Source organism: Mesoplodon densirostris, chromosome 13, assembly GCF_025265405.1.
Source record: "Mesoplodon densirostris isolate mMesDen1 chromosome 13, mMesDen1 primary haplotype, whole genome shotgun sequence".
Taxonomy (NCBI): Eukaryota; Metazoa; Chordata; class Mammalia; order Artiodactyla; family Ziphiidae; genus Mesoplodon; species Mesoplodon densirostris.
In genome coordinates, this window is record NC_082673.1 from 91,296,461 (window position 1) to 91,324,059 (window position 27,599).

The 27,599-nt window shown below is 53.0% G+C and overlaps 1 protein-coding gene across 1 annotated transcript in view; it reads right to left on the bottom strand.

Annotated features, from left to right (window-relative positions):
• TSNARE1 (t-SNARE domain containing 1) overlaps nucleotides 1–27,381 on the bottom strand; it is a 79,794-nt gene extending 52,413 nt beyond the window's left edge. The window contains exon 1 of the mRNA XM_060115741.1: nucleotides 27,327–27,381. The gene's annotated coding sequence lies outside the window, so the exon portion shown is untranslated. The remainder of the gene's footprint in view (nucleotides 1–27,326) is intronic.
• Between the last annotated feature and the right edge of the window lie 218 nt (nucleotides 27,382–27,599).

Below are 27,599 nucleotides of genomic sequence, written 5' to 3' on the forward strand. Positions count from 1 at the left end.
AATCAAGCAGTAGCGACACGAGTGTGTTATTCAGAGGAAAGCATCAAAGATCTACTAGAAGAATCCAAAGCAGCTGACTCGGGACAGGAAGGAGGGCGGCTAGGGGTGACTTTGCTCTGAATTAACCATGTAGTGCTCCTTTACTCCATAAACTTCATGCGTGGGTAACATAAAAATATTGAAGCTTAATTTGCAAAATTCCAATAAGATCATCCTCCAGAAAGATCAGTGTGGAAACAAGAGCTGCGGGCTGCAGGGGTGTCTGCCTTGAGCAGACAAGATCCAGGTGGGGGCCCAGCATCTCCTCAGATCTCTGGAAGGCCACCCCATCATTGTCCTGTGCGGCCATGCAGACCCCAGGCAGGCACAGGGACCCAAGAGGACTCGGCCCAGTTCACAGGTACACCGGTGCACCTACTGTGCACCAGGTGAGGTGTCCAACGTGGTCAAGGGGGCCTGTCCCTGGCCCCGGGGACCTGAGCATCGAGTGGGCGACAAGGGATCCAACAGCAGCTTTCACAGACCCTGGGGGCACAGCAGAGCCCCAGACCGGCGGGTCCCCAGGGCAGCAGCTCAAGCGGGATCTGAGCCAGGAGCAGAGAGCAGGTGGCCCAGCCGCAGAGCCATGGTTTGAAGGGAGGGGCAGGACAGCCCTGGGAAGACGGGAGGGACAGCAAGTGTAAGGCGGTCCCACGGCCACCTGGGGGACTGGCGGAGGCTGCGGGGCGGCACTAGGGACCCTCCAGCCCAAGGGCCACCATGTGCCCGGCCACAGGCGGGCAACTGGAAGGGACCGTGGGGCCCAACCAACGGCACCTGTTGCTTGAGAGGCAAAAACAATCCAAGGGACTGCCACCGATGTCCAGGCAGGTGAGGGGTCGTGGCAGTCCTGGTCTGAGAAGGGAAAGTCCCCAGCCTGCCATCTCATTTAACCTGCAGTCTCACATGGCCTCTGCCTTTGCTCAGGAACTGGGAGATGGAGGCCATCCCACCGCTGAACCACAAAGACTCGGCCCAGCCCGAGGACACTGGTCTGGGAACACGAAACGCCACCTGGCAGGACTCTGGGCCTCAAGGCCCTGGGGACCTGGAGCCCAGCGGGCCTGTCCCCGGTGGCTTGCAGCCACCCACCCCCACCCCCAGGTTCCCCACGTGCCAGGCTGCACCCTCAGCTTCCTCCCCGCCGCTCCCGCCCATCCACCCGCAGCCAGTTCACGCCCCAACTTCTGCACCAAGGTGTCCCCCCAGCAAGGGCAGGCAGCCGGCAGCAAGGACCCAAACAAGGAAGAGGGAGGGAGCCGCTGGCAGCCCAGAGGGTGGACGGAAGCTGCAGCAGGGCCAGGCCAGAGGGCCGGGCGGATGCTGCTGGGCCGTGGTGTCCCAGGGCAGCCCCAGGCTGCCTCCAAACTGCCAGGCAGAGGCCAAGGGAGCAATGCCTGCTCCCCGGGAGGCTCCTACCAAGTGGCTTCCATGACCGCCCACTAGGGCTGCCAGCCTCCTCCAGCCTTGTGCCCCCTGGCTCATGTTAGCACCAGGCTGTGCCCTGGACGTCAGCCCCCCGCTCCACAGCAGCCTGAAGGGAGCCATCTGTCCTCAGACTGCCCAGATCCTGTCCCCCAGGCACCAGAGGAAGTACGGGTGCCAGGGGACGCCCCCAGCAATGCAGCCCTGCCTGCAGGACAAAGCCCCCAGGCCCGGGGGAGGAGCGGCCCGCCAGCAGGATGCCAGGGGACACGGGGCTGGAGGGAGCACCCGGACACAGCTCAGGCTGGGGGCCAACAAGCCGCAGGGGAAGGTGCGCCCGGCCTTCCTCCCGGCCGAGCCCAAAGCCCCTGCCGCCCCGGCCTGCATCCCCAGGAGGGCCCTCAGCACCTGGCCGTAGGCAGGGGCTCTGCTGCACGAGCCCGGGGACCTCCCCTCGTCCATCCACACCTTCCCTCAGTCCCACCCGGCCCTCGTCCCCGCTGACAGCGCTCGGGGCCCCGCCCGCACGGCCCGAGCTCTGGCCACAGCCCCTCCGGGCCCACCCCCCGCACCTCCAGGTGGCCGTCCTTCAGCCGTCCGTGTCCCGTCTCCTCTCCAGGCCCCGCGCCCACCCTGGGGCTCGGCCCTGCCACCCCTCCCTTGCCCTTCTTCCCCACCCCCTGCGCAAACACAACCCCGGTTGATCCAGCTCTCCAGGTGCCCTGGAGCCCAGGTGGGTGTCGTGGGCTCTTCCCACCCACTGTCGTGGCCCAGCCCCTCCCCAGATACACGGTGAGCCTTCCTCTGGCCACAGGCCAGGCGGGAACATGCACAGAAGGCCGGGCATGGTGCTGAGGTGGCAGATCCATCGGCCCTGGCTCCAGCGGGTGCTAGTCCACGGCTCAGGGAATTCTCTGCTCTTCACTGAGCCAAAACAAGCAGGGGGGTCGGGGCGGCTCATGCCTAAACACCTGACCCAGACCGAGAGTGGCCAGGAGGCCTCGCCAGGGCATCCTCAGGGCCCACTCTGTGTGCGGCACGCGGGGGCGATGGGGAGGCTCCCTGAAGGACGCAGGGCAGGAGAGCTGGCCAGGGGCCTCGCCCACTGCCCGAAGCCTCCTGCTGCGGCCGCCTCTGCTCACCTGGTGCCACGCCCGCCTGCAGGGGAGCTGCTGGGGCAGACCTGCCCCCGATTCTGCTCTGCCCTCTGCTCCACCCTGGGCCCAGCGGCATGGCTCCGGGTCCTGACCTGCGTGGCTCAGAGACCGCAGCGCTGCCCCAGCGAGGGCGAGGTAGAAGGCAACACTGATGGCCAGTCCCGCCCACGCCACTCCAGGTGGAGGCTGAGCGGCCCAGGCTGCTGCCCACTGAGGGCCAGGAGGACACCGTGAATCAGTCCGCACACGAGAGCCCTCAAGCTAGACCCACACTTCCCCCCACTGACCACTACCCATGGGCCCACCAAAGTGGCTTCCGATGGGGGGCATTTGAGAAGCCAAAGCAGCTCGGAGACCCTGGGATGAAGGCAAGGACATCACTCAAGACCAGGCTGCCCGGCCCACCAGGCCCCGCATCTGGAGTGTCCTATAGAAAAGACATCTGGGACTTGTCTGGGGTCATGGGGGCCTTGGAGGATGACAGGCGTCTACCGTGGGTCCAGGGGAGGGGGTGGAGGCCCCCGTGCCAGGCATCCCCTGATCTACCTCAAACCCCCAATTTTTTTTTTAACATGTTGATTGGAGTATAACTGCTTTACAATGGTGTGTTAGTTTCTGCTGTATAACAAAGTGAATCAGTTATACATATACATGCATCCCCATATCTCCTCCCTCTTGCTTCTCCCTCCCACCCTCCCTATCCCACCCCTCTAGGTAGTTACAAAGCACCGAGCTGATCTCCCTGTGCTATGTGGCTGCCTCCAACTAGCTGTCTATTTTACATTTGGTAGTGTGTATATGTCCACGCCACTCTCTCACGTCGTCCCGGCTTACCCTTCCCCCTCCCCGTATCCTCAAGTCCATTCTCTATGTCTGCGTCTTTATTCGTGTCCTGCCTCTAGGTTCTTCAGAACCATTTTTTTTAAGGTTCCACATATATGTGTTAGCATACGGTATTTGTTTTTCTCTTTCTGACTTACTTCACTCTGTATGACAGTCTTTAGGTCCATCCACCTCACTACAAATAACTCAATTTCATTTCTTTTTATGGCTGAGTAATATTCCATTGTATACATGTGCCACATCTTCTTTATCCATTCATCTGTTGATGGACATTTAGGTTGCTTCCATGTCCTGGCTATTGTAAACAGTGCTGCAATGAACATTGTGGTACATGACTCTTTGAATTACAGTATTCTCAGGGTATATGCCCAGTAGTGGGATTGCTGGGTCATGTGGTAGTTCTGTTTTGAGTTTTTTAAGGAACCTCCATACTGTTCTCCATAGTGGCTGTAACAATTTACATTCCTCCCTTTTCTCCACACCCTCTTCAGCATTTACTGTTTGTAGATTTTTTGATGATGGCCATTCTGACCGGTGTAAGGTGATACCTCATTGTAGTTTTGATTTGCATTTCTCTAATGATTAGTGATGTTGAGCATCCTTTCATGTGTTTGTTGGCAATCTGTATATCTTCTTTGGAGAAATTTCTATTTAGGTCTTCTGCCCATTTTTGGATTGGGTTGTTTGTTTTTTTGATATTGAGCTGCATGAGCTGCTTGTATATTTTGGAGATTAATCGTTTGTCAGTTGCTTAGTTTGCAAATATTTTCTCCCATTCTGAAGGTTGTCTTTTCGTCTTGTTAATGGTTTCCTTTGCTGTGCAAAAGCTTTTAAGTTTCATTAGGTCCCATTTGTTTATTTTTGTTTTTATTTCCATTTCTCTAGGAGGTGGGTCCAAAAGGATCTTGCTGTGATTTATGTCATAGAGTGTTCTGACTATGTTTTCCTCTAAGAGTTTGATAGTGCCTGGCCTTACATTTAGGTCTTTAATCCATTTTGAGTTTATTTTTGTGTATGGTGTTAGGGAGTGTTCTAATTTCATTCTTTTACATGTAGCTGTCCAGTTTTCCCAGCACCACTTATTGAAGAGGCTGTCTTTTCTCCATCGTATACTCTTGCCTCCTTTATCAAAGATAAGGTGACCATATGTGTGTGGGTTTACCTCTGGGCTCCCTATCCGATTCCATTGATCTCTATTTCTGTTTTTGTGCCAGTACCATTCAGTCTTGAGCACTGTAACTTTGTAGTATAGTCTGAAGTCCGGGAGCCTGATTCCTCCAGCTCCATTTTTCTTTCTCAAGATTGCTTTGGCTATTCGGGGTCTTCTGTGTTTCCATACAAACTGTGAAATTTTTTGTTCTAGTTCTGTGGAAAATGCCATTAGTAGTTTGATAGGGATTGCAGTGAACCTGTAGATTGCTTTGGGTAGTATAGTCATTTTCACAATGTTGATTCTTCCAATCTAAGAACATGGTATATCTCTCCATCTGTCTGTATCATCTTTAATTTCTTTCATCAGTGTCTTATAGTTTTCTGCATACAGGTCTTTTGTCTCCTTAGGAAGGTTTATTCCTAGGTATTTTATTCTTTTTGTTGCAATGGTAAATTGGAGTGTTTCCTTAATTTCTCTTTCAGATTTTTCATCATTAGTGTATAGGAATGCAAGAAATTTCTGTGCATTAATTTCGTATCCTGCTACTTGACCAAATTCATTGATTAGCTCTAGTAGTTTTCTGGTACCATCTTTAGGATTCTCTATGTATAGTATCATGTCATCTGCAAACAGTGACAGTTTTACTTCTTTTCTGATTTGGATTCCTTTTCTTTCTTTTTCTTCTCTGACTGCTGTGGCTAAAACTTCCAAAACTATGTTGAATAATAGCATCGAGAGTGGGCAACCTTGTCTTGTTCCTGATCTTAGTAGAAATGGTTTCAGTTTTTCACCATTGAGAACAACGCTGGCTGTAGGTCAAACCCCAATTTTTAAGAAGAGAAAACTGAACTCAGGGAGGGAAACCGACTCACCCAAGTCACAGAGACAGACGGGGTCTAGGACAAGCTCCTCCCCCGCCCCATGGCTGCAGTCCTCCCACCCGCCCTCCCTAGTACTCTCTGGCCTGGGTACTGCGGTCCCACTGTGGTCCCATAGCTGCGGAGGAAGAAAAGAGTAACTCCCGCACCTGCCTGGTACTCTGCCAGCACCCTCCCTGCCCACTGGAGCTGGCAGGCAGCATGTGAACGCAGTCTGCACTGCACACAGACGGTGCAGAGAGAGATGTGAGTGGGTACACAGAGCTGCACAAAGACCACTCGTTCACACAGCTGTGAGTGTGATGTTCATCTTCTTCCCAGCCCTGTCCCCTAAGACGGGGTAACGCTCCAGAGCAACGGACACACCCAGCATGCAGATCTTGGTTACAAAATACCATTCTTCACAAAAAGGAATTAAGACTGCTTGGAGAAATGGTTGATTCCAGGACTGGGCAGAGAAAGTAAAAGATAAGCCTAGAATATTCTGTTACACAAAAGAGTAAGGAAGTGCTCAAAGCAAGGTGGGGCTGTCCCCAAAGGACACAGGAACCAGCTTGAAAGGCTTCCACTGGCCAAATCTGGGACAACTTGAGCATGAAAACAGACAATGGCGGGACTTCCCTGGTGGCGCAGTCATTAAGAATCCGCCTGCCAATGCAGGGGACACGGGTTTGAGCCCTGGTCCGGGAAGATCCCACACACCCTGGAGCAACTAAGCCCGTGTGCCACAACTACTGAGCCTGTGCTGTAGAGCCCGCAAGCCACAACTACGGAGCCCATGTGCTACAGCTACTGAAGCCCACGTGCCTAGAGCCCGTGCTCCGCAACAAGAGAAGCCACCACAATGAGAAGCCCACGCACTGCAACAAAGAGTAGCCCCCCGCCTCGCCGCAACTAGAGAAAAGCCCGCTCACAGCAACGAAGACCCAATGCAGCCAAGAAATAATTAATTTTTAAAAAATAGACAATGGTAATAAAAGGTAACTTTTATTTATTATAGCCTTATAATAAAGAAGTAAACTTGAAATCCATGAGTCCACATGGTTATAAACAAATAAACAAGTGAAAAAAAGGAAAAAGCTCTTTCTTAGAGCACATACTGACCTGGGGAAGGAATGATGGGATAAGCAACGTCGTGGTCAGAACTGATTCAGGCGAGAACGTCCAGTGGACCTGAGAGCTGGTGGGTGAAAGTCCCACGAGTAACAGGATAGTCACATAGTCTCAAAGTATCTTCCCCAAGAAACTTACTAATTAAAAATGGAGGGCCTCCCTGGTGGCGCAGTGGTTGGGAGTCCGCCTGCCGATGCAGGGGATACGGGTTCGTGCCCCGGTCTGGGAGGATCCCATATGCCGCGGAGCGGCTGGGCCTGTGAGCCATGGCCGCTGGGCCTGCGCATCCGGAGCCTGTGCTCCGCAGCGGGAGAGGCCACAACAGTGAGAGGCCCGCATACCGCAAAAAGAAAAAAAAAAAAAAAAAAAATGGAAAAAGAATAACCTTGTAGGGGAGAAACCTGGCAGACTAGTCACCTGAACCCAAGGACCTACATCACACCATCAGGGACATATCAGACGTCACGTGCCTCCTGCTGCCACACGCGCTGAGGAAGACACGGCAGCGCTTTCCAGGTCCACCTGCCAAGAACAAACAACTGTGGAGACGTCAGACACACCCAGCTGAGCGAAAGCCTGCAAGACAACTGACCTGCAGTCTTCACCAATGTCAGTTTCGGGAAACAAAGACAGAGGAACTAACCATCCAGGTTCAAGGAGGCTAAAGGGACGTCGTTCCCCAAAACCAACGCACAGTCCTGGACTTCACGTTGCTGAGACGAGTTACCGGGATCCCTCACAAGGTCTGTCCCGTGAACACCGGTAAGACCCTTAGGCTAGAGGACTGGCTGGTGTTCATGTCCTGATTTTGATAACCGTCCTGCAGTTACGCAAGAGATTATGTACTTGGGGATCGAGGAGCATCACGTCTGCAGCTCGCCGAGCGGTTCAGAAGAACACACGACGTTCGCACGAACACGAAGAGGGGAGGGGATGAAGCAAATACGGGGAAACGGTAACACGTCGGGAACCTGGTGGCGAGGCAGGCTTTCTGTTAATCTGGCAACTTTTGTTTAAAACTAGAATTACCATGTCCAAGAGCTTTAAGTTCAAAATAAAATGAAAATTCTACTGGAGTTTTTTTTTTAATAAATTTAAGAAAAATGCAAGATCTGTGTACTGAAAACTAAAAAAAAAAAAAAAATTATTATAAGAAAGTAAAGGAAACATAAACAAATGAGGGGCCACGCCGTGTTCGTGGGCTGGGCACCAAGACTGCACAACTACAGAATCAGCTGTAACACACTTCACTGGCAGTAACTCGCACACGTGTCCGACACAGCTTCTAAAACCAAGAAGTTCCTCCCACTTCAAAAATAATTAGGCAAGTCTTGGAGAAAAAGGAAAAAAAACCCACTAAAATGAAGAAATTTCTTTTAAAAAAAGTGAAAACACTACATGTGAAAACCAACAGACCACGTTTAAAGCAGTGATCAGACGAAAAGTCATAACCCTTAACATTTCATGAAAAAATAATGGAAACAAATGGACTTCGTTCTTAGCTCAAAACGTTGGAAAAGAGCAAAAAAAAAGTCAAAAGTAACCACAAGGAAGGAAGCAATATATATAAAAGTTAATAATATTAATGAGGTAGAAAACAGAAAAACAACAGACCTAATTTATAAATCAAAATCCTGTTTTCTAAAAAGTACTAACAAAAAAGACAACCAATAGCTAACTTAGTCAGGAAAAGAGGGAAGAAGCCACAAATACACAATATAAGAAATGAAAAAGGAGGCAAATCACTGAAACAAAAATGTTACGGAATCATTAAGGCTCTACTTTCAAATCTCTATACAAATAAATCGTAAAACATGGACGAGATGGATAATATCTTACGAAATCGAAGTTCACCAAAAAAAAAAACCCAGCTACCCACTGGAGACAGAGAGCCCTAACAGACAAATCTGGATAAAAGAAATAGAAAGTTATCATAAAAACCATCCAACAGGAAATACCAGGACCAGATGGTTTTGCGGGGGGCTGAGGGGAGGGGGCATGATTCCACCACATTTCCAAAGCCAAGTATTTCCCGAACTCCATAAATTATTCCAGGGTGTTGACGACGCAGGAGAACCTCCTGATTCTTTTATGAAACACGTACAACATTGATATGGAAACCTGATGAACGCAGTCCAAAAAATGGGAAAGTTATGAACCAGTATTGGCTTTGAATATTGATGCCAAAACACTAAATAAGATACTAAGAAACAAAATTCAAACCTGATTTGTTTATTTTTCTAGGAATGTGGGGCACGTTCGACATTAGGAACCCCATTAACGTGACACCATGTTAACAGACCGAAGGGAAAGGTTTATGAGTTTCTCCACAGGTGCCAAAAACAGACATATCAACAAAACTCCTGATGAAAACAATCAAAAATCTTTCTTAAAATGGTAAATACCCTTTAATCCTAAAACAAGCATCTGTTTAGAGGGAAAGCACTGGAAGCAATTCCCAGAGATGCAGGAGAGGGCAGAGGTGCCCTGCGTGTGCAGCACCAGCCAGCACTGCTCCGGAGGCGTCGGCAACACAGGTCAACAGGCGAGACCAACGGGACGTGGGAAACAGAAGTGGGACCAATGCCAACGGCATGACGGTGACTGGGAAACCCTGAGACAAGGTTCAAATTCCAAGAAGTAAAGACTTGGGCAAAGCAGCAGCGTGTAAAACTCACATACAGAAAGCAACCGTCTTCACACACACACACCCAGTTAGAGGACAGAATCGTAAGGAAAACCCCAGTCACCAGAGTAACACATCAAGGAAGGAAGCTAACGTGAGATGGGAAATACCTCTGAGCGGAAGCTTTAAAACACTCCAGAAGATGGAAGGCCAAGAGGATCGCATGGAAAGCCATCCTTGTCCTTGGATAGGACGACCCTATTCACAAAAGCATCCCTTCTTCCACCCCAATAAAAATACCAACCAGCATCTTTATAGAGCCAGACAGGCCGAGGGAGTTCGTGTAAGAAAACGCTACACAAACAAGCAGATAAAAAGCACTGCTTCCCCCAGACTTAAATATCCCAGAGAAAGAAGTGCTGATGCTGCCGCGACACAGATGAATCCTGGAAACGTCGCGCTGACTGAGGAGGCGGACACAGAGGTCACGCGCGCACGATCCCATTTCTGTGAAATGCCCAGGACAGGCAGGTCCACGGAAACAGGACACAGACAGGTGGTTGCCAGAGGCTTGGGGGTGGGGGGGCAAGGGAGTGACTGCTAATGGGTGTGGGGCTTCATCTAGGGTGATGAGATGTCCTGGGCTTTGATGGCGGTGATGGATGTTCAACTCTGTGTAGATACTGAAAACCACTGGACCGTACATGTCAGAATGGTGAACCGTAGGGTACGTGAGTTATATCTCAACAAAGCTATCATAACAAATGCTAGAGAGTCTCTATAGTTAAAACAAGGCAGGAAAACACAAATAAACCAATGGAATAAGAAAGTGAGTCTAAAATTAGAGCCGCGTATGTATGGATGTTTAGCATAGAATAAATGCAGCACTCAAATCAAAGAAGAACTTTTTAATAAATGGTGCTGGGACATCTGGTTAGCCACGTGGGCAAAAAAGCGGTTCATGCCTAACACAATAAAAGGAACATATGCTAAAGGGATCATGGCTATCCAAGTAAAGGATAAAACAAAGTATCTGAGAAAAGAAGAGCTCCTCTTCAACCTGTACGCAGGGCAAGTTTCCTGAGTAGGACTCAAAATCAAATGCTGTGAACGAAGAGACTGGCACACGTGACCACTGCCTCTTGGAAGCTCCCCTCACCTGGTCTCCTCCTCCACGACTGGGCCCGACCACAGCACCGGCCCCCCAAGGGGTGCAGGGGTAAGGGAGCTGTGTGTGCAAAAGGCCCCAGAACCAATGCTCCCGTCCGTCCCTGCCGTCTCCTGCCCCAGCACTCGGGGGTCAAAGGGACACATGCTCACCAAGGCCATGCGGCCTCTTCCGGGTCCGAGCCAAGCCCTGCACCTGCTTCTGGATCCTTCCTCTGCTCCTCCAGGCCACCTCCCCATCCCGACTGCAGCAATGCCCCAGCACTCCCCTCCCTCGCCAGTCTGCTGAGACCCCAAGCTCTCTGGGACGCCTCTGCATGTGTCTCCCCCCAGAAAAAAGGTGGGGGACCCTTCGTGGCGGGACCCTGCAAAGAAGGTCCCCACGGCTCACCCCCCCCAATCAGACTGTTCAGCTAGACAAACCCACGCAGGACAGAACCTGCGGGGGCCCAGCGCCTGGCAGAGGCAAACACCCAGTCCCCTGACCCCAGGGAGGTGCCGGGCTTAGTGAAAAGACGAAACCCAAAATCACAGCACAGCAGGAGTGGTCCCCCACCCGAGAGCGCACCCCATGCAGCCGGGGTCCACCGCGGAGGGATCGGGGCGGGTGGCCCTGGGGGAGTGCAGGGGCAGGGCAGCACCGGCCCCTGCAAACCGACCTGCAGACGGCGCCACGCCCTGCACCCCAAGACCTCTGCTCCAAGGAGCCAGACAGGAAGCGCTCGGAAGCCAGAAACGTTACAAAATAAAAAACAGAAAGCCAGGAACAACCAAAATAGCCGGCAATAAACAATTAACTACATCACGTTAGGCATCTAAATAGAGTACGATGAAGTGACTTTAAATAGTGTTAAAAGTATATATTCAGTTGTGGGCGGAAAATGCTCACACACGACGCTAAGGTGAAAAATGATGCTAAAAACACAGGACACACAGTTACCCTGAGGAGTGCGTGTCCTGGCCACGGGGACGGAGGAACCGCCACTCAGGAGAACTGCTCAGCAGATTCCTATAAAGACACATCTACCTCCGCCAGGGTCACCCCACTCCTGGGCACCTGGTCATCACCACCCACCCTGAAAGTAGCCCAGACGCACACCAATGGGAGAAGGGACACGCCGGGGTCCTCCGTCCACTCAGGCTGCTGACATGAGCGACACATGCAGGGCTCGCAGAATCCTCGTGTCGAGCACAAGAAGCCAGAACAGAGGCCCCCTGTGATCGCATTCATGCGACAGTGGGAAGAGGCACGAGGAACATCCAGGGATCACGTCCCAGACCCACGGCACACGTGTGCGGACCAAAGACTGGAAAGAAATGCATCACCAGGGCCTTGAAAACACGGTGCGGGGGGGAGGCAGCCACCACAGAGGAACACGCGGTGCCAGACCCCATCCACGTGAAATGTCAGAACACACAAATCCACAGAGACAGGAGGTGGCCTGGGCTGCCGGGGGGAATCAGAGGTGGGAATGGGGAGTGACTGCCATGGGTACGGGGTTCCTGTGTGGGTGTGGAAAAGTTCTGGAATTAGACCTTGGTAATGGTTGCACAACATCGCAAATGAGTTAAAAATCACTAAACTGTACTCTGTAACGGGCGAGCTGTATGGTGTGTGAATCACATCCCACGTTGATTACAAAGCTGCTCAGAGCGCGGTGGCTGGTGGCGGGTCACCAGAGGCTGCGGGCAGATACACTGCGCTCGGGACCCAGGGCGTGCTCAGGGTGTGAGCCAGGGCCCCCCCAAGCTCTTGGCCAGGCATACACGTCACTTTTACAATCAGGAAAAATACATGTGGTCACTTAACCCAGCAAGCAAACATGCTAGAGCTGCTGGGCTGGACGCACAGGCCAGCGGTGACACTCCACCAGGCCAGGGCTGCATTTTGGCCATGGTCCCCGGGGTGGACCAGTGCACAGCAGGTCCTCAGGTAGTTTGCTGGCTGATGGACCCACGGCACGCCAACACCCCACACGGGCCACCTGGTGCCCTGGGAGCTGCCCGGGGCAACCACCTGAGGCAGCCCACACCTGCAGAGCACATGGCCGGGAGTGACCGACGCATCCACGTCCTGCCCAGCCAGCCTCGGCAAGTGGACACACCCCATTTGGCTTAGGGTCATTCTGTTAACTTCTGCAGCTTGGTGGAGGCTGAAGACCCATCCAGTCCACTGAGGAGACTTCATCCCCGGCCAGAGCCTAGCCCAGGAGGGACCCAGCCTGACCCCTGATTCGGTCGCAGTTGGGTCGGGCCAGGGCACGTGGTGACCCCTGACCCTGGCCACACACCAGCCCGCACCCTGGGATACCCTGGCCCCTCACCTCCCAGCTAAGAGAACACGGATGAGAATGCAGCCTCCTGCCTCCCTGCACCAGCAACAAGCAGACAGCTGCCACAGACCTACTTCTCCAGCGGCTGGGGAGTCAGTGAGTCAAGACACGTAAGCGCTTCAAAAGCACCAGGCATGTTCGGCGCTCCATCCGTGTGCTAGCCACGCGCCACCACCCCGACAGGGGACCCTGAGGCAGAGAGCCTGGCTCGGGCCGCCTTTCCCCACGCACGCACCTGGGCCAGACCCCAAGGGCCCCTCGCAGGGGTGCCTGTGTGCGCAAAGGCAGAGGAGGGGCCCGGGGCTGCAGGGGCTGCGGTGGAGTGTTGCTATAGCAACTTGGACACCTCGTCAAACAGAGCGCCAGCCAGGCGCCCCAGGCACCCCGAGAATGATGCCCAGAACGGCCACGGAGAAGCAGGATTGCTGACAGCACCAAAGGGCAGTTGGGATGCCAGCCACTCATGCCCTTCCCCCGTCCCACCTGCCACCCCACCCCACCCCACCCCCGCCCCCTCCCCGGAAAGGCCACGGGAGGCCCGGCTTCGGGGCCTAGCTCTGCCCACCGCCCTGCTGCCTGCCCGTCAGCCAGGCCCTCTCCCAGGATGCTGGCAGCCAAGGAGCAAGAAGACTGTGCCTGAGTCACGAGGGCGGGGGCCCACAGCACAGCCGCACACGGCCAGGACTCACACTCCCCTTCAGACCCCAAGACTTCCCAGGCCGTGGGGTGGAGGAGGATCACGGTCTGAAGCCAGAGCTGGAGGCCCCGTTCTCCCGGGCACGGCCCACTCAGGACGGAAGCCAGCCTACTTCACCAGACAGCCCGGCTCTGCAGGGACAGGCTACCCAGCAAGCCCTGGACTCACAGCCCGTGGTCACCACTTAACCGTGGGGAAGGAACCTTTGCTGTCACACTTCATGGACAGGAAACTGAGGCTCAGAGAGGTGAGGAACTTGCCCAGGAAGCCCAGCTGATCCGAGGCCAAGGTGGGAACCAGACCCAGGTCTGTCTCTGGGCAAAGCCAGTGCTGTCCCCACCCCACACGGCCGCGGCCCCGTCAGAGCAGCAGCAGCAGCGTCAGGCTGGAGCTCAGGCCACACCTGGGCGTCACAGCCCAGCTCTCCCAACAGGGGGCAGCGAGGCAAGGATGGCCACGGTCATCTGACGAGACAGCAGAAGCCCCAGGACTCTCCCCCGGCCCTTCCTGGGGAGCCACAGGGCGGAGGGGCTGCCATGCACCTGCCATGTCCTAAGAACAGGCTGGCTGAGGGCACTGCTGAGCCCAGCGGTCACAGGGAGAGTGGGCAGGCACAAAGCTGAAACCTCACTTCTAAGGGCACAGGCTTCACGGCTCCCACACGCACAGCTCCTTCTCCCTGCCTCGCCCACCCTCACCCTCACCCAGGCAGAGACAGGTGCACACCGACTACCGCTACGGAGGGCGGCCGGTGCTGAATACTGGGGGCACCATGGGGAAGCCCCGTGCAGAGGGAGCGGGGAGACAGGGGGCCTAGTGCGCTGAGAGCTGGGCCTTCTTCTGAGCCACCGTCACCACCTAAGTGTCCAGGGTGCAGCTGCATCCCAGTCTCACCGTCACATCACACCGCCCCGCCAGGAGCAGCATGACCAGACGGTGTCACCACACCACCCTGGCCACCGGGAAACCTCCACTGCCATCCCCACCCCTCAGTACCGCCCCCCCAATGGCAGCATCGCCAGGCCAACCCTCGGCAGCAGCCCTGTCCTCCTACCAGCCACCGGCCCCACTGCCACCGCCCAGGTCATCGCTACCTCCTCCCTCGCAGAGGACAGGATGAAGTGACGCCCAGAAGGCAGGGGCTGGTGGACAGTTTGTTGTCTGCTGCTTTCCTGAGGAGGGCAAGACCCCTCCTGCAGGAGACAGGGTGGCGGCAGGAAGATGGGGGTCCCCCTTTCTACAGATGGCAGAGGTAAGCCACACGTGTCACTGCCCAGAGTGACAGGCAGGAGGCGTGGGCTGGACCCCCGAAGCCCATGCTCTTTGCCTCGGACCTGAAAGTGCCGACCCAGCTGGAGGGGCCCCTGGGGAAAGGAGAGCTTGCCCTCACCCCCAACCCACAGTAACACCCTGCAGCCCCTCCCCTGACTGCCCACCAGCCCGCTGGTATTGATGCCAGGGCAGGCCAGTGGCTCAGGCCCGAGGGCAGCCCTGGGCCTGCAGCCCTGCCCCAAGGCCTGCAGGGAGGAGGTGTCCCTTGGATGGAGGCCCCGCCCTGGGAGCTGTCCGCGGTGCTGAGAACAATGGGCCCAGACACGGCCGGCTGGCCGTCAGTTAATGGCACCGAGTTCAACTTCTCTAGTCAAAGAAAAAAAGATTCTCAGGTTGGATCACAAAGCAAATCCAACCTCATGCTTATGGAAGAGGCACCCACGAAGGAACGCAGGAGGTGTCGGGCAGAAGGATGGAGAAGGCGCGCCAGGCAAACCTAGGGGGAGGGCAGCGCACCGTGATCCCGAAGTCAGGCAGTGTGGAGACGAAACAAAGGACGCGATTCAGAACAAAAATAATAGTTGTACCACAGCCGCCAGCAGTCACAGGAGACACAGGAGAGAGGGACAGAAACAGACCTACGGCAGGACTGCAATTCACTTCTCTCAGTCCACGACGGAGCAAGCGGACAAAAACTAAGACCTATGTGACCCACGACACGATCAGGTGGTGAAACTGACTGACACACATCAACTGCCGTTCACCGACAAGAGAGAACAGATCCCCTTTTCAAGTGCCTGTGGAACAATGGTGAAAACTGACTCTGTGTTAGAACCACAAGAAAAACCACATAAAACCCAAAAAGTTCAAAAGAGAATAGTCAACATTCTCCGATCAAAATGCAATTAAAACCAGAATAACAACAAAACCAAGAAATCAAAAGATGCTTTTAAGACTTGCTCCTCAACAGCTCTTGGACCAAAAAAGAGACTACAAACCAAAATTATAGCACTTCCAGACAGCACTGATAAGGAAAATACATACTATCAGAACTGAAGGAACAGCCTTTAAATATTAAACACTTTTTTGAAAAGAACAGAAACAAGTTAATCAAGCATCTAAACACCTAGGGAAAAGGATGATAAGATATACTGAGAGAAAGCAAAAGAAATTCTTAACTATAAGCAAAAAGAGATGCATTAAGAAGCAGGAACAAAAAGGACAATGAATTTTTAAAAATACCCAAAAGGTGAATCTTTGAAGAAAAAGAAAAACCATAAAATGGAAACAACTAGCCAATCAAACCAAGAAAAAACAGGAACAAATAAGATGGAAATAATCACAGAAACCAAGAAAATTAAGAGGATAGTGAAAGATAATTATACTCAAGTCTACATGAATAAATCTGACAACCTGGACGAAACTGGTAATTTTCTAGGAAAATATAATTTCTAAAACTAACCCCCAAAAAAGAAAGAAAAAATTTACAGGATTTTCTTCCTCAAAACAAAAACAAAACTAACAGAAGAGCACCAGGTCCCAATAGTTTCACAAAGTCTACCAACACTTTAAAGACCAGGTATTTCAACGCTATTAAACTACTCTAGAAATGCATCAGAAAGAAAACGTTTATTTTTACGAAGCAGATGTGACCCTGATATCAAAACCTAGAAGAAAGTGCACACCAAAAACAAAATGACAGACCAAGCCTACTTATGAAGAGCAATACAGATGCTAAATTAAACAGCACAAAGTATCCAGCAGCACCTTAACGGAATCCCACATCAGACCAAGTGAAAGGCATTCTAGGAACTCAAGAATGTCTCGCTGTCAGCAGCTCCCATTAGTGTAATTCATCGTATTACTATATCTAAGGAGAAAAGTCATATGATCATCCCATAGATGATTTTTTTTAAAGAAACTGACAAAATTCGACAATAATTCTTGATTTTTAAAAATGAGACCCTCAGTAAAATGGGCAGGACAGGCTCTTCCTTGACACGTAGAAGGCATGTATCTCATTCCAGATCCACACATCTGCCCCACAGGGAAACACCAGGGGCGCTCAAGAGAGGTGGCCTCCACCAGCTCCTCGGAGACTCTGAAGGATGAGTCCACACAGTTACATAACAGAAGGAATCTGGGATATAAAAACTGGGAAGGGGAAGGTTAAATATCACTATTTGCCACTGCTACGATCAGATACCTGGAGAACTCAAGGTAATTAACTATTGGGTTGTCCAAAACGTTTGTTCGGGTTTTCATAACATCTTACAGAAAAACCCGAATGAACTTTTGGCCAACCCAATTAAAAAGACAGAATTCAGCAAGGTAGCATGGGACAAACTCATACGAAGAAATCAAGAGTATTCATACATGTATATACAAACAGAGGATAATACAGAAGACTCCTAACCATCACATTTAAAAGGATAAAATTCATGCAAATAAACTTGAAAACATTACAGAAAAAGAGACCTAAGCAATTGGGAAAGTACAGCACATTCTCTTTTTTTAAAAAATAATTTTATTTATTTATTTTTGGCTGCATTGGGTCTTTGTTGCTGTGTGTGGGCTTTCTCTAGTTGCGGTGAGCGGGGGCTACTCTTCACTGCGGTACGCAGGCTTCTCACTGCGGTAGCTTCTCTTGTTATGGAGCACAGGCTCTAGGCACACGGGCTTCAGTAGTTGTGGCACGTGGGCTCAGTAGTTGTGGCTCACGGGCTCTAGAGTGCAGGCTCAGTAATTGTGGCACACGGGCTTAGTTGCTCCGCGGCATGTGGGATCTTCCCCGACCAGGGCTCGAACCCGTGTCCCCTTCATTGGCAGGCAGATTCTTAACCACTGAGTCACCAGGGAAGCCCTACAGCACATTCTTAAGAAGGAAGATTCAATGTCATAAAGACGTCGCTCTCCCTAAGTTAGTTTGTACATGTAACACAATTCCAACCCAAAGCCAGTCAGGTTTTAGGGATGCAAGTGTGTGTATGTGTGTGTTTGGTGGGGGGGGCTGAGTAAAGAATAGACAAGCTAGTTCAAAGTTCATATGTAGAGATAATCTAGAACAGGCAAAAAAATTATGACGAAAGAGCAGTGAGTTCTTTGATATATCGAAACACAGTATAAGGCCTTAAAAATTAAAACAGAGGTTACAACTGTACACGTGGACAATGGAAGAGCTTACAGGCAAACAAACATAATCAATCTGGAGAAAGAACAATAAAGTTGGACGCATCACCCATCCTGATTTCAACATATACTACAAAGTGACAGTCATTGAAACAGTATGCTACTGGCGTAAGATGAACACACAGACCAATGGCACAGAATAGAGAGCCCAGAAATAAATCGACACACAGTCACTGGATCTGCCAAGGGTGCCAAGAACACATAGCGGGGAGAGGACAGTCTCCCCAACAGATGATGCCAGGAAACTGAAGCTGAACCTGCAAGAGAATGAACTTGGACCCTATCTTACACCACGCACACAAGTCAACTCAAAATCAATTAAGGACTTAAAACAGAAGACCCAAACTGTAACACTCCTAGAAGAAAGCACAGGGGGAAAGGTTCACAACACTGGTTTTGGCAATGATTTCATGGATATGATGCCAAAAGCACAAAGTAACAGAAACAAAAAACAGCTAAGTGGGACTACATCATACTAGAAAGCTGCTGCAAAGCAGAGGAAGTAATCATCGAGTGAAAAGACACCTACGGAGTGGAAGAAGATCTTCCTCGCCTCACAATGGGGTTGCACCCTGATAAACCCATGGTAAACTGAAGGTAAGTCGAAAATGCATTTAAAACACTGAACCTACCGAAGGTCACAGCTTAGCCTGACCTTCCTGAAATGTGCTCAGAACACTCACATTAGCCTACAAGTGGGCAAAACCATCTAGCACAAAGCCTATTTTATACTAAAGTGTGGACTATCTCATGTAATTGATTGAACACTGTACTGAAATTGAATACAGAATAGTTGTCTGGGCACCAGCTGTGCACCCTCATGACCTTGGGGCTGACGGGGAGCTGTGGTTGCCACTGCCCAGAATAACAAGAGTATCCACCCCACATCTCTGGTCCACGAAAAGATCAAAATTCAAAATTTGAATCATGGTTTCTACTGAATGTGTATCCCTTTCACACCATGAAAAGTCAAAAAAAACTGTAAAATCGTTAAGATGAGCCATGCTAAGTATACGACTGTGTGTATCTTATAAGGGGTTAATCTCCAAATCACATAAGGAACTCCTACAATTCAATAGTTTAAGAAAACTAATAAATTACCCAATTATAAAACGAGCTAAGGACTTGAATAGACATGTTTCCAAAAAAGACATACCAATGGCCAAGAGGTACATGAAAAGATGTCCAACGTAAGTAATCATCAGAGAAATGCAAATCAAAACCACAATGAGATGTCACCTCACACCTGTCAGAATGGCTATCATCAAAAAAAAAAAAAGAAAAGAGAGAGAGAGAGAATAAGCGCTGGCGAGGGTGTGGAGAAATTGGAACCCTGTACACTGATGGTGGGAACACGAAATGGTACAGCCGCTATGGAAAACAGTATGAAGCTTCCTCAAAGATTAAAAATAGAACTACCATATGATCCAGCAATACCACTTCTGAGCATTTATTCCAAAGAATTAAAATCAGGATCTCCAAGATACTCTGCGCCCCATGTTCACTGCAGTGTTATTCACGACAGCCAAGACATGGAAACCACCGAAGCATCTGTCTGCAGATGAATGGGTAAAGGAGATGGAGCATATCCATATAATGGATATTATTCAGCCTTTAAGAAGAAGGAAATTCTGCAGTGTGTGACAACACCGATGGACCTTGAGGACATTATGCAAAGTGAAATTAGCCAGTCACAGAAGTACAGACACTGCATGACTCCGCCTATACGAGGGATCTATAAAATAGTCCAGTTCAAAGAACTACCGAGTGGAACGGTGGTTGCCAGGTGCTGGGGCAGGGGGGATGCAAAGCTGCTAATTAACATGCAGAAGGAAGATGCTGTGGCTCCAGAGCATGTGTGGGCAACACTGCACCTGGTCAACAGCACGCGGTACTTGTACTGTGCATGCAGTACTGTACTGTGCGCTTAAATCTGCGAACGGGTAGGTCTCACGTGAAGGGCTGTTATCAGGATAAACACATTATTTTAAAATTTAAATACAAATGGCAGTTTAGGGCATGACTAAGCTAGAACCTAAAACCGGTGGGGGAAGAAATGGATTCTTTAATGACTCGGACAGGACTACTAGACCATCTGGGAAAAAATTAAGGTCAGACTCGTACCTCACACCATATACCAGGATAAAAGACAAATGAATAAAAACTTTAAAAGGAAATCAACGAAAATGAGAAGAAAACACAGGAAATCAACGAAAACAAGAAGAAAACACGGGACTTCTTTTTAAACTTGAAGAAAAGAAGCATTCGTTAACTACGACTCAAAATCCAAACACCACATGTGAAAGTTGACGGATCTGACTCCACGAAAGCTGCTACATGGCAAAACAGTAAGGACAACAAAAGGCAGCAGCAAATGCCCTGAATTCATCTGACATTCAAAGAACTCATCTCCATAATCTACAGGGAAAAAAATCAACAACGCAGTTTTTAAAACATGAACAATGTCAAGGAACAGAAAGCTCACAACTAAAACACAAATGGCTCTTTGATATATAAAAAGATACCAAACTCATTCATCATAAAGGAAATGCAGATGTGTCCCCCCTCTGAAGCCTGATCATACTCAGCATGGAAGCAGCTGGGGGACTGGCGCTGACAGCTTTCCATGGGTATGTGGACCGGTGCCTCCCCTTTGGAGTGGGGCTGGCAAGGTGCGTCCTAATGAGGCAAGTCTGAGTCTTCTGACCCAGCACTTGCACTCAGAGCGTAACATCCTACATACATGCATCAAATGACATACGAAGAGGTCATTCATTCTGTAATAGGCAAAGACTGAAAATAACCTAAATTTCTATCAACAAGAGACTACATTAAATCGATTCTGACATACCCATACTCGAAACATTCTGCAGGTGTCAACAAGAAAAAGAGAAGCTCTCTGTACTAATATAGGAAGACCTCCAGGACGTTTTGGTTAGTGGGGGAAAAAATTAAAACCAAGGTGGAGAAGAAATTTATAACATGACTTGTGACAGAAAAAGGAAAAATATCAAAGTGTAGATTTGTATTTGGTAGATAATCGCATTCTTACGTATCTGGAAGGATAGATAAGAGACCAAGAGCAGAATCACATTGTGGAGACAAGGACCGGGCGGCTGGGATGGGGAGACTTTTCACTTTCTACTGTAGCTTCCTCATACGTTTCTACTTTTGAACCATATACACTACTCAAAAAGTGCAAGAGCACTGGAACAGTTAAACCATGGTCCATTCACACCATGGAACAGGACTCAGTGATCAAAACAAACAAACTACAGGTACATGTGACAACCTTGAGAAATCTCCAGGGAATTATACCAGATGAAAAGAGCCAGTCCCCAAGGGCTACATACTGCATGATTCTATTTGTGTAACATTCTTGAAATGACATAAGAAAAAAGGAGGACAGACCGGGGCTTCCCAGGAGTTCAGGAGGGTGAAGGTAGCAGGGAGGTGGGTGTGGCTACAAAAGTAGAACCGCGTGACAGCAACACCCTGTATTTTGACTGCATCCACTGTTGGTACCCTGGGTGTGACATGATGCTACAGCTCTGTGAGATGCTACCTTTAGGGAAACTGGGTAAAGGTACACAGGAAGGCTCAGAATCAGTTCTTACAGTTGCACGTGTGAACACACAATGTCTCAAAATATAAAGTTTGATAATTAAAAAAACAAAAACAAAAGACACTGGGCTGTCAATCTCCATGCCTGAGGTCACCAAGTGGCCAGAGCAGAGGACATATCCAGCCTGATCTGCTTCCCGAGTGCCTGCCTCCTGGGACATGGGGGCCACAAGGGAGGTGACCCCACAGGGCCCGACCTCTCTCTGAGCACAGGGGAAAAGGGGAAGCCCAGCGAGGAAGGGTGCCCTTCCCAAGGCACAAAGCTGACTTTGTGGTTTTAAGCTGCTGGCACCTGGGGGATACTTGTTACCGCAGCAAGACCTACCCTACACCATTAAGACTTCTGTCCATCCAATCACTTCCGTGCCTGCTGCCTGACTTCACTCCTGCCCAGCTGGCCCTCCTGGCCCATAAGACAGAACCCCGCCTGCTGCCTGTGGGGCTCCCCCTCCACGGGCCTCCAACCCCTCCTGCAGGTGGGCAGCGGCACACACTGCCAGACGGAAGAGGCAGGGCAAGGCTGCACCCCACAGCAGCAGGCGGCTCTGGCCCCTGCCTCCCCAGATGTAAAATGAGGGCTGAACTGGCTTTAGAGCTTTTCCCAGCTACAGAATCCTTTCTTCAAACACAATCATCCTCAGAAGGTCCAGGTGAGATGGATGAGATCAGAGCTGCTCTGGCTAAAGGAAGAGGATGCTGCCCGCTGGGGTGACTAGAGCCCCTCCAGTTCCGGGGACCCCCTCAAGCCACTGGTCCAGCAGCTCTCCACAACCCTGGGTCGGTAACGCTGTGGGGCACAGTGGGAAAGCCCAGGTTCTAGGGCTGGACACGCCAGGTCCTACGCCCAGCCTGCTCTGCACTTCGTGGCCTTGGGACAACAGGCATCACCTCCTGAGGTCTGAGAGGAAATGACTGCCCCGCTTCCCTGCTCTGACCAGGGGCACTAAAACCACCACACCCTCCACTCGGAGCTGCGGCCACGCTCCTCAGGGTCCCCACAGCATGTTCCACGTGCCACCCACTGCAGGGCCCTGGAAGACTCATCCCCACACAGCTCCGCCCCCTGCAAGCTATAACCCACCCTCTGCAAGCTGCCATCTCCCTTCTGCTCCGAGGAGCCGGGGCACACGTGAAGCACCTGCTCACGGCTGGCCCACCTGGAGATGCGGGTGGCCCCCAGCACAGCAGATGCCCAGAAACCAGCTGAAAGAGCTGAGAAATAGCCCTTTCCAATAGCTAGCTTGTGCTTACATGAGCATTTATCAAGCACCTACTGTGTGCTCTTCCTGTGCTGGGGCCACAGAGTCCCACAGGGTCCTGGCCCTGGAGAGTATATGGGGAGCCCGACACCAAACAAATGACCACAAGGAAATGAGGAAGCAGCCACGCAAGGCTTTCCATTAGTCTGCAGCCCCTGCCCTGCCCTGCCCTGTGCCAGGCCCCCGAGGATGGGCCAGGCTTCCACATGGCAGCGCAGACCTGAGCCTTGACCGGTCGGAGGACGTCCCCGGGGGCGCTGCCGCCCGGCCATTCCAGCCAGAGGGGCAGCCAAGCTGACCCCAGAGGGCAGGCTTGGGCAGCCGAGAAATCGGCCCAGCAGGTTGACCAGGGGCTGGAAAGACATTCAGGTCACACTGTGAGGGCTGCAAAGGCCAAGTGCGGAGGCGGCCTGATGCTGCAGATGGGCGCCCTGAGGCATGTCAGCAGGGGAAACACGCCAGAGCAGCCCCCGGGCCAGAAGAGCCAGGACACTGAGAGGGGATTATGGGATCCAGGCTGGAGGCTGCGGACCAGCCAGAACGTCCGCCCTGCGACTGAAGGCTTTCCGGACCCTGGACCCGGAAGACACAGAACTGACTCACCTCCCAAGCCCAGGCCCACCCCCCACCTGCCCAGGCTCATTAGCACCCTGGCTGTGGGTGAGGCCATAGCTGGGAAGGGGGGCAGACCTGAGGCAGGGATCCAGCTCCTCGTTGGCACCGCCACTGAAAGCCTGTGCTGAGAGGGAAGCCAGGCCCGGGAAGGGGGCTGTTGTGCCATGTTCACGTGGGAGAGATTGATTCCGGGCTGCCGGTGTAAAACTGTGTCCCTTTCCAAATACTTGGCAGGAACAGACTATGGCTCCCGGTGGAGGGCAGCCAGCCAGAGGTGTCTGGGGCGGAAGGCGGGGGGGCTGCCCCTGGCCGGCTCTGTCTGGCGCCGACTCCCTGAACAGAGCTCTGATGCCCCTGCCATCCCCCGGGGTGCCTGTCCCCCATCTTCCCCAGACAACATCCCACCGCCCTCCTTCCCCACCACCCCGTACCCCTAACATCCAGCTTCCTAGTTGGTGCAGGCACAGCCTGTGACCCCGCGACCACATCCAGGGTCTGGCTCAGGCAACAGTAGGACAGATGTGGACAGACAGGTGCCCGAGCATGGAACCTGGTCCCAAAGCCCTAAGGACGTGACTCCTTTCCACAGATCCCAGAGAGGAGCCATGGCCAATGGTGGGCTCACTCTAACCCCCTTTCATCCGGCCACACTGGGAACAAGAATTCCAAGTTCCAGCCCAGCCGCGACATCCCGCACCCCTACGAGAGATACCACACTTCCAGACCTGGACTCCCTGACGCCCTCGACCCGTGCCAGGCACTCCTTTAGAACATCAGTTCAATACGGAGGGAAAGTCAGGATTAAGTCTTTATTAGTATAATCATCACCACTACCAAAGACGTTCTGCAACTCAAAAAGCATCCTCTGGGGCGGCGGCATCTTCCAATCTGGTCCTCCCAGGAAGCAGCAGAGCAGGAAGGCTGGGCGGGCGGGTGAGCGGGCTCTGGAGCCTGAGTGCTGGAGGCAAATCCAGCCGCCCACTTAGGCGCCTGTGACTCCGGGTAAGTTACTCAGCCCCGGGCAGTGTCCTGACCTTAGGAATACGAGGAAGCTAGCAGGTGCTAGGTTCATAAACGGCGCTGACTATCATGATGGTGATACAAAGAGGGTGACGATGGCCAGTTCTCCTGTGTTCCCGCTAATCCACCTCAAACGCAGGCCAGAGAGCAGTCTCTGGAGCCGGAGGGCTGCTCAGAAGAGGAGCCGCTGCACCAGCCTCCCGGGCACCCCCTGACTCCACAGCCCCTCCCAGAGCTTCAGTGCCTGTGTCTCTGCGATGGCGCAGATGCCACCACCTCCCGGTGGCTGCGGGATCAGAAAGGACAGAGGGAGGGGACGTGTTAATGAGGAACATGGCTCAGGACCCCACAGCTGAGACTCAGCCACGCTGTGTCCGCGGGACTTCACTGTTCGTACCAGGATGCTGACGCAGTCAGGGCTGGGTCCCCATCCTTCCCTCGGGGGACATCAAGAGGCAGAAAACGAGACAGTCTTCCATCAACCCACGTAAAGAAAACAATAAAACTTTATTGACTGGGAGCTCCGAGATGGGGGCTCACAGGGTCAGCACAACTGCCTGGCCTGCTCTCTTGTGGCCACCTCGGGGTGGGCTGCCCTCTCCTGGAGGCGGGAGCGCAGGGCTGCTGGGACCGTGTGCAGCCTGCCGCGCCGGTTCCCAGGAAGACCCCGCTCTCCCCAGCCAGCAAGCACGCCAGGGAAAGGTCCACGGCACTGCTACCACCAGCGTGGACCCAGCCACACGATACTGAGCCCAGAGGCCGACAGTCTGGACTCTGCGGGCTGGGAGGGGGCACACACCTCTAGCCATAGGCCTCTCCTGTGATCCGGCCCAGACCCCAGACCTCAGACCCCTGGTCCCTGCTCCCCACAGCCCTGTCGCGGCTGCTCTTCAAGTGACTCAGCGCGGCACAGGCTGGCCCTCCCGGGATCAGCACCAAATCCAGGCCTCACCTGCCTCCCTCGGGTCTGCCGCTGTTCATTCCCCCTTCACTTTAGTCTTATGTCACCCACTCCTCCATTCAGGGATCCAGCACACACTTAGGAGCCAGGCAGTGCTGAATGTTCTGGCAGAAAACAGAGGAATCGAGAGGCGGCCTACCTTCACAGCCCAGCAAGTCCGTCATTACTGACATGGCACAGATCACAATTCAAAGAACAGAAAGAATTACGGCTGGACTGAGCCACCCAGGTTAAACTCCATTTGTAGCAAATAACACAATCGAAACAAACCCAGCAGCCACAGATATGCCTGTGCGTGTTAAAAAAAAAACTCTAAGCCTTGGCCAACAGTTTGTTTCTCCCAAACACTAGTCCAAACACTAGTCAGAGAGCAACGAAACTCTCAGTAACACAGCAGGGTGCTGTGTGCTGTGAGCCACGGTCATAAACGTGGGTGAACCAACCCAGGGGAGGAAGGGGACAGGAAAGTGTCCAAAGAGAACCGGAGCACAAGGCATTCCAAGCGGAAGGCACAGACATGAGAAAAGACGTGGGCTGTGCAGGAAACAAGGGCTTGTGCACTGGCAGGGCACACGAAGCAAGTGGTGGAAGATGTGGCTGAAGCAGTAGGCAGGAACAGGGTCCCGACCTTCACCTTGCAGGAGGGGACTTAAGGACTCCTGTCTGCCCATGAGCCCCCAAACCCCTAGATGGCAGTGCCCGTGTCTAGGTGCCCACCTCAGGGCCCTGCAGAGGAGCGCCCAGAGAAGGTAGCCTGGATACAGTCAGAGCAAACAAAGGGGGAGAGAAATGTGCAGGTGGCCCAGGAAGCTCCACCTCCTCCAGGAAGCCTTCTCGGACTGCCACTCTCCCACAGCCACTGCAGTCACAACTGGGCTCCTGCACTGTCCTGGGCAGGCTGCACCAGGTTTCTACCGAGGACCTACAACATATGAGGTTGACCACTCAGAAGTACCATTTTAATAGGCTGAAGCACTCCAATACTGACAAACTTCACCTGAACCTCACCCTGACACTCAGTCCACCCTGGAGCTATAGTGAGGAACAATCCCAATCCCTGCCTCCTGGGGACCCAAGATAAAGCAGAAAACAAGCAAACAAGCGACACTGACAAAACATGAAGTGCTGGGAAGGAAAAGAGAAAGTACCTGAACCAGGGTACTGGTAGGAGAGGGCGGTCAGGAAAGTGGGCTGTGACCTGCCGTAAAGATGGTGAGCTGCCATCCCACCAGGAACTAAGACAAGGGCAGGAAGAGGGTGGGTGAGGAAGGGGCCAGCTGTGGCTGCACTGGCAGCAGGCCCATCTAGTCCAGCAGCTCGACCCAAAGAATTTTCTGTCATGACCGCAGAGTTCCATGCCTGCGCCGCGTTGGCCAGTGGCCGCCACACTGGACGGCGCACAAAGAGCCCAGAGGGCAAAGGAGGAGTGAAACGTGAGTCTCCCAACAGGAAGCCCCTGGAGGGCTTCCGCAGGGGCAGCACAGATCAGAGGCACCTGGAAGCTGGACGGGCGGGAGGGCCCCTACCCTCCGTGCCCCAGAGGCACGTTTTAAGCCAAACGTAGAGGGAAGGCAGAAAGGAGCGGAGGGGAGGCGCATCGTGTCCGGCTCTCCCTCAAGGGCTGCCTCCCGCTCGCTGGTAATGAGCAGCGTCCCTGGCGCCCAACAGGTGGGCACCCGGGCCTCGGTGCGAGCGCTCCGCCCCCGAGACCCTGCCCCTCCCACGACCCCGCCCCTAGGCCCCGCCCCTCCCATGGCGGTCCCGCCCCTCCCAGCGGCCCTCCCGCCGCGCGGGCCCCGCCCCACCCCGCCCCCGAACACCCCGGGCCCCGCGCGACCCTCCCGGCCCCGGCCTCCGCCGCCCCCGACTCCGGCCTCGCGCCCTCCCAGCCGAGCCAGCCTACCCCCGCCGGCCCGCCCCCGCCGGCCCGGCGCCACCGCGCGCCGCTGCCTCACCTGGGCCTCGGTGGCTCGCGGGCGCGCTCCGTGCGCTCTCGGCGGGAGGGGCGGTACGGGGGGCGGAGCCGGCACCCAAACATGACGTGACGGCCCCTCTCGCGCCGGCGAGGGCCGCGAGGCCGCCCCCTGTCCGTCCCGTCGGCCCCGACGCCTCGCGCCAGCCAATGGCCGCCGAGCCGCGGACGGGCTGAGGACGGCGTGAGCCCTGGGACTACACGTCCCAGAGTGCCCCGCGCGGGCGGCGGAAAACGGCCTGGGACGGCGGCCGGC